This window comes from Impatiens glandulifera, chromosome 7 (assembly GCF_907164915.1).
Source record: "Impatiens glandulifera chromosome 7, dImpGla2.1, whole genome shotgun sequence".
NCBI lineage: Eukaryota > Viridiplantae > Streptophyta > Magnoliopsida > Ericales > Balsaminaceae > Impatiens > Impatiens glandulifera.
In genome coordinates, this window is record NC_061868.1 from 30,165,440 (window position 1) to 30,174,460 (window position 9,021).

The 9,021-nt window shown below is 27.9% G+C and overlaps 1 pseudogene; it reads left to right on the forward strand.

Annotated features, from left to right (window-relative positions):
- Positions 1 to 2,515: 2,515 nt before the first annotated feature.
- On the forward strand, positions 2,516 to 4,139 carry LOC124909712 (annotated as a pseudogene).
- The last annotated feature ends 4,882 nt before the right edge of the window (positions 4,140 to 9,021 follow it).

Sequence of the window (9,021 nt, forward strand, 5' to 3'; positions counted from 1 at the left end):
GCAGGGATATTCCAAAGTTTGAATCATATATGAGCTTTTTCTTTAGGATTGCTTAATATGTTCAAATGTTTAGACCATTTTTCCAACTTCGTGCAGTTAGATCCAATATATGTACGCTCATTTTTCAGAATTTTATCCATATTTGATCTCTTCTTAAATTTCAAAAAAATAGAGATCATGTACATTTGCTGAATTTTCTCCAATCTCTTTTCCTCCCATTGCTTCATAAGTGCCTCTTTGGTGACTATGAAGGAAAGTCTATTATTTCCTATGTAGTTTCCCACCACTACATTTTCCCATTCCCTAACACAATTTTCGTCTACTATAGCAGGTAATTTAAATTCAAAAAGAGAATTCAATACCTCCACTTTTGTCTGTACATTGCCCAAGTAGATTTTTCCTTTGTATGCATGATCTTCAACCTTTTTCTCAATGTTGTTTTTTCAGACTTCATTGATTTTCCATGTAGAATTACTTCTGATAGTATAGCTGTTTGATTTAGGAGCATTCATTAACTCCCTCATTGTTGTAACAAACCATTTTACTATCACTTCATATTCATTCTTTTTGAGTAAATTCCAGTCTTGGAGATAGTGAATTTTAAACTGGACGGTTGTGCTTTGTATTTTCTCCTTGATGAGTACAATCTCTCCTTTCTTAAAATGCATCAAGAGTTTGGTGATTTGTTTTTTTATTCCAAATAAATTTTCCTTTGATTATACCCTATCATCAAAACTCCTTATTTCTTCTCCTTGATCCCTGCATTATTTTCCAAAGGCTTTTGGGCAGCAATTAGGTCTTTGCTGATTTCCTACACTTTTTCGTCAATAACTTCTTCAACTATTTTATTCATTTCTTCTCTATAGTTTCTTTGACTCTTTTAAAAACAAAGTCCTGCACTTCTATGGCCTTAACTCCTTTAAGAACAAAATCCTCCACTTCTTTTGCCTTGTTGTTTTTCCTTTAATCCATATTCCAATAAGACCTCAGAATAGGGGATTAAAGTCAGAACAACAATCTTGAAACGATCTTATTTAAACCCTAGACGATTTTCCCAGATGTGTCGAACGTTCCAGACGTACGTACCTATCGTGCCGATCGTGCCAGATGTGCTGATGATCTTTACTCCGTCCACGTTTCCTGTAACCGACTACCAAATCAACTGAATTGCGCGACTGAGCAATTGTGCTGAAAGTATCGATTGTGCCAAACGTGCCGAAGATCTTGATTTCGACGCGATTCTTTATTTAATATGAGAATGTGCACGTATTTGGGGAATAAATTCAAGATTCCATCGCTAGAAAATTCTCGTCGAAAATCTTCAAAGCTTTTCTCTCTTCTTGTGTTGAAATATTTAAGTTATCTAAATTTTTAATTGACTAAAAATCCAACTTATAAGCCTAATCCCATTCTTTCTTTTTTTATTGGTGAGTCAACTTGTGGACTCACCAGCGAGCCAACTCGTATTCATGGATCCAACATGCCAGTTTGCAAACCCTTCGTTCGTGTGGCTCAAAGGAACAACCTTGTTTTCTTGTTCTTTTTTTAAAACTATTCATTCATTGGATTCATTCTTAAACGAAAAATGATAAATTCAAAGAAATTTCAGAGATAATAAATCCACGAATAGACGTAGCATTTCATGTGGGTAGGAGATTAAAAATTTTAAATATGTCCTGAAATGCACGTGAGTAGGAGAGGGAAAATTAAAAATGTCCCGAAACGCTAATTTTGGGTCCCGAAATGCACGTGGGTATGAGAGGGAAAATTAAAAATGTCCCAAAACGGTCATTTTGTGTCCCCGGAATGGTCATATCGGTACAAAATAAATCTGGTCCTGAAATAAGCGTTTTCTGGACCTAAAATGTGCATTTCGGGACGGGGACAATATGACAGGCCACTTCAGATTCGTAAACTTGCTTTCGTTAAAATTTTTGTTGAGTTTATTGTTCCTTTTCTCAAACAATTATCCATTAAGGTAATTAATTTGTCTCTCTAAATTTACAAATAATTTAATTTAATTTCATAAATATAATATATATATATATATAATTAAAATTAAACATACTAAATTAAATAATAAAAATAATAAATAATTTAAATATTATATATTAAAATAAAATATATTATATAAACATTTAAAAAAATAAAAACTTATTAAAATAAATTACATATTTGAAAAAACAGATATATTATATAAATATTAAAATTAAATATATTAAGTTAAAATTAAAATAAAATACATGGTAAGAAAAATCAATCTTATTGTAAAATTTATTAAAATAAAATATATATTTATAACTTTTTGTAATAAATTTCACTTCTCTTATAATATATTTGATTTTGATTTTTTTTAATATATTTGATTTTAATATTTGTTTAAAATATGTATTTTATTTTAATATTTTTATAATAAATACGACTTCTCTTATAATTTATTTTATTTTTATTTTAATATTTATATAATATATTTAATTTTAATTTGAATATTTGTATAACCTATTTTTATCTTATAATGCATGGATCGCGTCTCGCAATCACTGAACCGAATATGGACCAAAAGGAGGATATAAAAGCTTACATGGCCAGAACCTTAAACAAATATAAGGAAACACTTACACTGGCTAAGAGGGCTCTATATCACATAGGTACTACATTGATTTCAAGACTACAGGAATTGGTAAACTTGATTATTTCTTTGTTTTTTTATATGTTTGTTGTTTTGATACATAATCTATTAATTGCAGGTTATCCAGCCAATCTGGACTTTGATTATGGAGCTCTTGCACAGTTGCAAGCTTTCTCCCTAAACAACATTGGGGTTTGGGGACCATTCATTGAAGGCAATTATAGAATGCATTCGCGAGAGTTTGAAGTTGCTGTTTTGGATTGGTTTGCAAATCTATGGGAAATTCAGAACACTGATTATTGGGGATATATTACAAATGGTGGCACTGAAGGAAATTTTCATGGCATTCTAGTTGGGTACATAATAACTTAATTAATCTCTCCTTTTAACCTCATGGTTTCAGTTCTTTTCAAAATAATAAAAGATCATGCATCTTATATATGCTTATGTAGGAGAGAACTTCTTCCATATGGGATACTATACACATCAAGAGATTCACATTACTCCGTCTTCAAAGCAACCAGAATGTATAAAATGGAGTGTGTCTAAGGTTGATACTTTATTCACGGGTGAGATGGATTATGAGGATTTCAGAGCCAAGTTGCTTCTTAATAAGGATAAGCCGGCCTACATCAATGACAATATAGGTGTGATGTTGTTCAAAATTAAATTTAAAGTTAGTATCGTGTATACTTGTTAATTTTTTACATTATTGTAGGAACAATTGTGAAAGGAGATAATATTGACATGGTTATACAAATTTTAGAAGACTGGATTTTCTGAGGATAGATTCTATATTCATTGTGATGGAGCATTATTTGGGATAATGATCTCATTTGTGGAGCATGTAAATTTGTGATCATTATTAATTTCTTATGTAATCATGTAAATTTGGAACAATTTTAATGATTTTTATAATTTTTTAAATAGGCTTTTCAAATTTCTTTTAAGAAGTCAATATTGTATCACTATTTCCGGACATAAGTTTGTGGGATGTCCAGCGCCGTGTGGAGTTTATATAACAAGGAAACAATACATTAACACTATCTCAACAAATATCGAGTTTTTGGGTTCTCTAAACACCACAATAATGGAAAGTATGAGCGGTCATGCTCCAATCTTCATGCGATACGCCTTAAACATGAATGGTCATGTAGGATTTGAGAAACGAGTTGAAAAGTGCCTTACAAATGCTCGTTACTTGAAATACCGGCTTAAGGAAGAAGGGACAAGTGTCATGCTCAATGAATTGAGCAGCACCGTGGTGTTTGAACGGCCTCTGGAAGATGACTTTGTCGATCGATGGCAACTCGCTTGTCAGGGAAGCACGGCACATGTAGTTGTCATGCCCAGTGTCACTATTGAAAAGCTTAAAGAATTCTTGGAGGAGTTGTTAAAGAAACGAATATACTGGTACAAAGATGGTGGAGTTCAGCCTCCTTGTCTTGCAAATCATATAGGGGGAGACAATTGTCTTTGTCCTCTTCACATTTGTACTCTTCACAAATAGCCTATTATTACAATCCATCAATTTATATCTTAATTCTATCTATATGATATTAATTAATCATCTAATAAGGATAAGCTTCTTAGAGAAGCTTATTTAGTATTTAAATATCATGATTGGGTTATGTTGTTCTCATCAAATTAGTTGTTATAATATAAAATGGTATCAATATATTATAAATTATGATAATATTAATATTATATTAGTTATCATATAAGTATAATATAATATCTATGTAATAGATTGCAATTCAATATAACATCCAATCCAATATTTCTCTCTTATTCGAACATGGATTAACATTAGTTTTGTTTTTGAGAACATCAAGTCATAGATTTCCGCTGTTTCCATCAATGGTTATTCCAATTATTGATGGAGGACTCTAATAATTTATTTATATATTTTTAATAATATCATTTTTTTTATGAGATGTTAATGTTAATTTTCTTATTTTTTTCAACTATCATATACTCTGAGTTTGTTTCCTCAAATGTTGTTTTTCTTGGTTTTAATTTAATAATATGATATTCTTCGTTGGTTTTCTTCTAGTCAACACAATATTATTCTTTTGTTATGATGATTTTCTTATGTGTTGTTTCAAACAACATTCTATACTCATGGGATTCTACCTTTTTCACTGATTTTCTTTATAGACAACACATTGTTATCCCGTCGTTAAATAGATCTCGAGACTCATGATTAACTTTGGAGTTTCTTTTCGGTTGTTGTTTAACCCAGCATTCAATGCCCATTGGATTATACTTTATTCGGTGGTTCTTTCCAGTCAAAACATTGTAATATTGTTATTTCATGCATCTCAACGTTCAGAAGTTTATGAGTTTGAAGAACAAAACATCAATATTTTACAATCTCATTTAAAAACCTCAAGTTATTCAAGTATTTTTTTTATCTTAAGTTTGTAAAGGGATGTTACAATATCTATATGTAAAATATTATCATAATATTATAAATTATTTATATTATTATATTAGTTTCCTTATAAGTCTAATTTAATGTCGATATAATAAATATAAACTATTTAATTCAATATAACCTTCATACAATTTATTCTATATTTTAATAAAATAATTTATTTGAGTATTAATTTATTTATGTGTCATTATTAGTTGAGTGTTCTCTCATCTTTCTTTATGTATGAAGTAAAGTACGTATTTGAGGAGTTTCTCCATTTATGAATTTTTATATAAAGTCAAAATCAATACAATCCATCAAAAAAAATACATCTAACACAAACTATAAAAGTATTGACACTAAGTATACCAATGAAACAAAATGCAACTTATAACACGAACTTAAGTAAAAACTGAACAATAAAAGAAATCTACAAAGTGTAGTCTCTAAAAGAGTTTAAAATAAAAAGTTCAGATGTAACATCAAACTTGTCCAAACTAAGAAATAGTCCTTCAATGTCCAGTTAAACTAGTTCAAACAAACCAACAAAAAATTGTATATAAAGATCTGCGCACATGCATGCCACCATTAGGCACAAAAAGACTTTCAAGACACTAAGAAGTAAGAACAAATCATTAAAGAGGTTGAAAACAACCTCCACAAAACTCAAACGAAATGAGATTGCTCAAAACATAAAACGTAAAAAATTAGAAATAGATGAGAAGAATAGAGAGTACATATAGTCTAATATATTATATAAAATCTCAATAAAAACCAGTTATTAATCCGAAATAACTACTTAAACCATGATCTAATGACCAGTATCATGATATAGCCGATTGGAATGATTGCATCAGCAACGGCGAATCCAGGATTTTTATATATATATATATATAATGATGCTTAATTTTTAAAGTGTCCAAATTGCCGGGTCGAGAGCTGTGGTTAATTTGGATATTTTGGTCGGATTGTGGGTTGACCCACCCATAAACTTAAAACGGTTAAAAATAAAAATGCTAGAGGTATGTTTCAAACTTGCAACCTAACAAAACAAGTACAACCCTTTAACCAACTATGCTAATAAGACTTTATATTTTAAATTCAACACCAAATTTGATGAACGCGGGAGTTTTAACATTAATATAAGTTTAACTTTTTAACTAATTAATATATATATATATATATATATAATGATGCTGAGTAAATGGATACTTGGGTCGGATTGTGGGTTGACCTACCCATAAACTTAAAACAGTTAAAAATAAAATTAAAAATGTTATCCGTAATTTTTTTTCACAGTTTTTTATATTATTACTCGTACAAATGCACGGACTAAATGCTAGTTACACTAATACGGGTAATAAATAAAAACATTAATCAAATTGTTCCATGAATATCCTTACTAAAATAAAATAAATGTATAAAATCTGATCAAAGATAAGAATATTCTATTTAAAAAAGAAATTTATAAATTTAAAATTATATATTGAAGAAAAATTAAGTTTAAAAATGTAAAAAGTTAAATTAATTAAGTTTTAAATAAAAAATTAACTATATATATAAATAAAGAAAATATGAGAGTATAATAAGTGAAGCTAATTATATGAGAATATAAGAAAAAATAAATAAAATATGAAAATAATAATAAAATTACAAAATCATGATAAAAATTTATTACTAAGTGAATAGATATTTAGAAAAAAATTATAAATCATTAATGCATATAAATCGTTTTCGAAAACTAAATAATATATTAATTTATATAATTTTTTAAATGATTTAAAATAAAATTAGAAGAGTATAATTATGAATTATATTAATTTTTAAAATATAATAAAAAAAAATTAAAATTATAATAATTTATACAAAACTAAGGGAGAGGCCAGGATTTTATGACCTGACCTCCCATTATCATTTCCCTCCAATGCCAAACATAATATTTGTTATTCATATGCATATACATCTATATTGTTTTAAAATTCTATATTGTTTTAAAATTCTAACCTGGACTAGAGCCCGCCACATCGCTCCGGTGTGCATCAGTCATCCGCACGAATAGAACATATATGAAAGTTTTTTTTATTTATAAAGAGTTAATTCTTATTAATTCAAATAGGAGATAATCATAAAATGATTAAATGATAATCTAAACATTAAATAATATATCTTTGTAAAAATTAAAATTACAATGAAGATGACCCAATAATCTTATATTTTTTTAGGGTGCCTATCTAACTAGTTTGAGAGAGGAAGTAGAGAAAATCATACAAACTAATTTAAATAGTGTCGAAAGAATCTATATCAAATATTCTAAACGTTAATGAAAATTATCCTTGCCCGTGGGTTGGTAAAAAAACGCCGAAAAAAGTCTTGTCAAGTGATAACTGACCGTCTACATATTTGATCAAAATAATGAGAAACTCATAAAAAAAAACAAGTGAAGATACCTATAAGAGGTCCTCTAAATGGAAGATCATTTCAAATAAGTCATTATTGAACAAATGAGAAATAACTCCAAAAGTTGGCTTAAAAGATCACGGGTTCGATTCCATCTAGAAGCGTTTTGAGTTTAAGCGGGATACATGGTTGTGAGGTGTAATATTAGTTCTCTTTTAATTCCAAAAAAAAAGAAATAACTCATGAACTGACAACTTCATCCCCTTTGTTTCTAAGAAGAGGATGTACACATACTCAAGAAAAGATCACCAAAACAATCGGTAGATATAAGTAGCAAACGACCCACCAAAATTTGGGAGTATTATTCGAATTATAAAAATTTGAGACGACAAAAATTCGATCCGACTAAACATAATGTCAGATCAAATAAAATACAACATCAACTCAAATTTGAGTGATGAAAATAAAAATAAAGCACCCTCCTCATAAAAAAAAATCATCCAAGAGGTCGAGACAAAAACAACTTTTTTTTTCACCTTATTCTCTAGCTTTTATGTAATTGGTATTTTTCTCAGATTGCTCCCTGAAGTTAAAAGATGTCTGATTTTACTCCATGTATTTCTAGAGAAATCTGAAATACATCATTCATTGAAGTTAATATTTTACACCTTTATTTATTTGTTTTCTCACCTCCCATCGTCTTCCCTACTACTACTTTCTATGTCATATTTCAATTCCGTGGTTGTCAACCACCTTAAATAAATTTTAAAATTCCTACTTAAATATGAATCTCTTACATTCTTTTCTTGCATTAAACTATATAATTTTGAAAATTAACTTTTTATAAACAAATAAAATTAAAATGTGAAATATTTACAAATGATATATCATTGCATTACCATTCATACATAATCTCCTTAATTTCTTACATGTATCTTATTTTTTTAATTTTATCCATAATTTCTAATTGTCAGTTTTATTTTTTTCATTATCTCATTAAAAATAATTATTTACATACTCATTGCCACTTTTCATATTATATTATTGTATATTTTCTTGGTTTTTTAGAAATCTTAGGTATTATTTAGTTGTTACATTTATTTTTCTATAAATGTGAATCACAATAAATACAAAATAAATAAAGTTGAATTTCTAATTTGAAATTTTATTTAATGGTTTTTTTATTTCAAAATATTTTGTTTGATTGAAAATTGAATCAAAATTGTTTTTTTGAATTAAAATTGAAAGAAAAAAATTTATTCAAGATTAGTATTTTTTCCATTATGTTTGTACTAGAAAAACAACTTTTATTAATTAATTTGAACAACAATTTAATGAGAGTAAGAAAAATAATAATAATATGATCGATTTAATTAATAAGAGTAAAAAATATTAACTCACCAAGGTAACACAGTAATAAGAGTCGGTTTAAAAGATCAAAATGTCACCTGCTCAATTTCATCTGGAAACACTTTAAGTTAAAACAAGACAAGACAAATTAATTTTCTTTAATTAAAAATAAATAAAAAATACTAATAATATGATTTAATTAAATATAGAAAAAATAATTAAATAA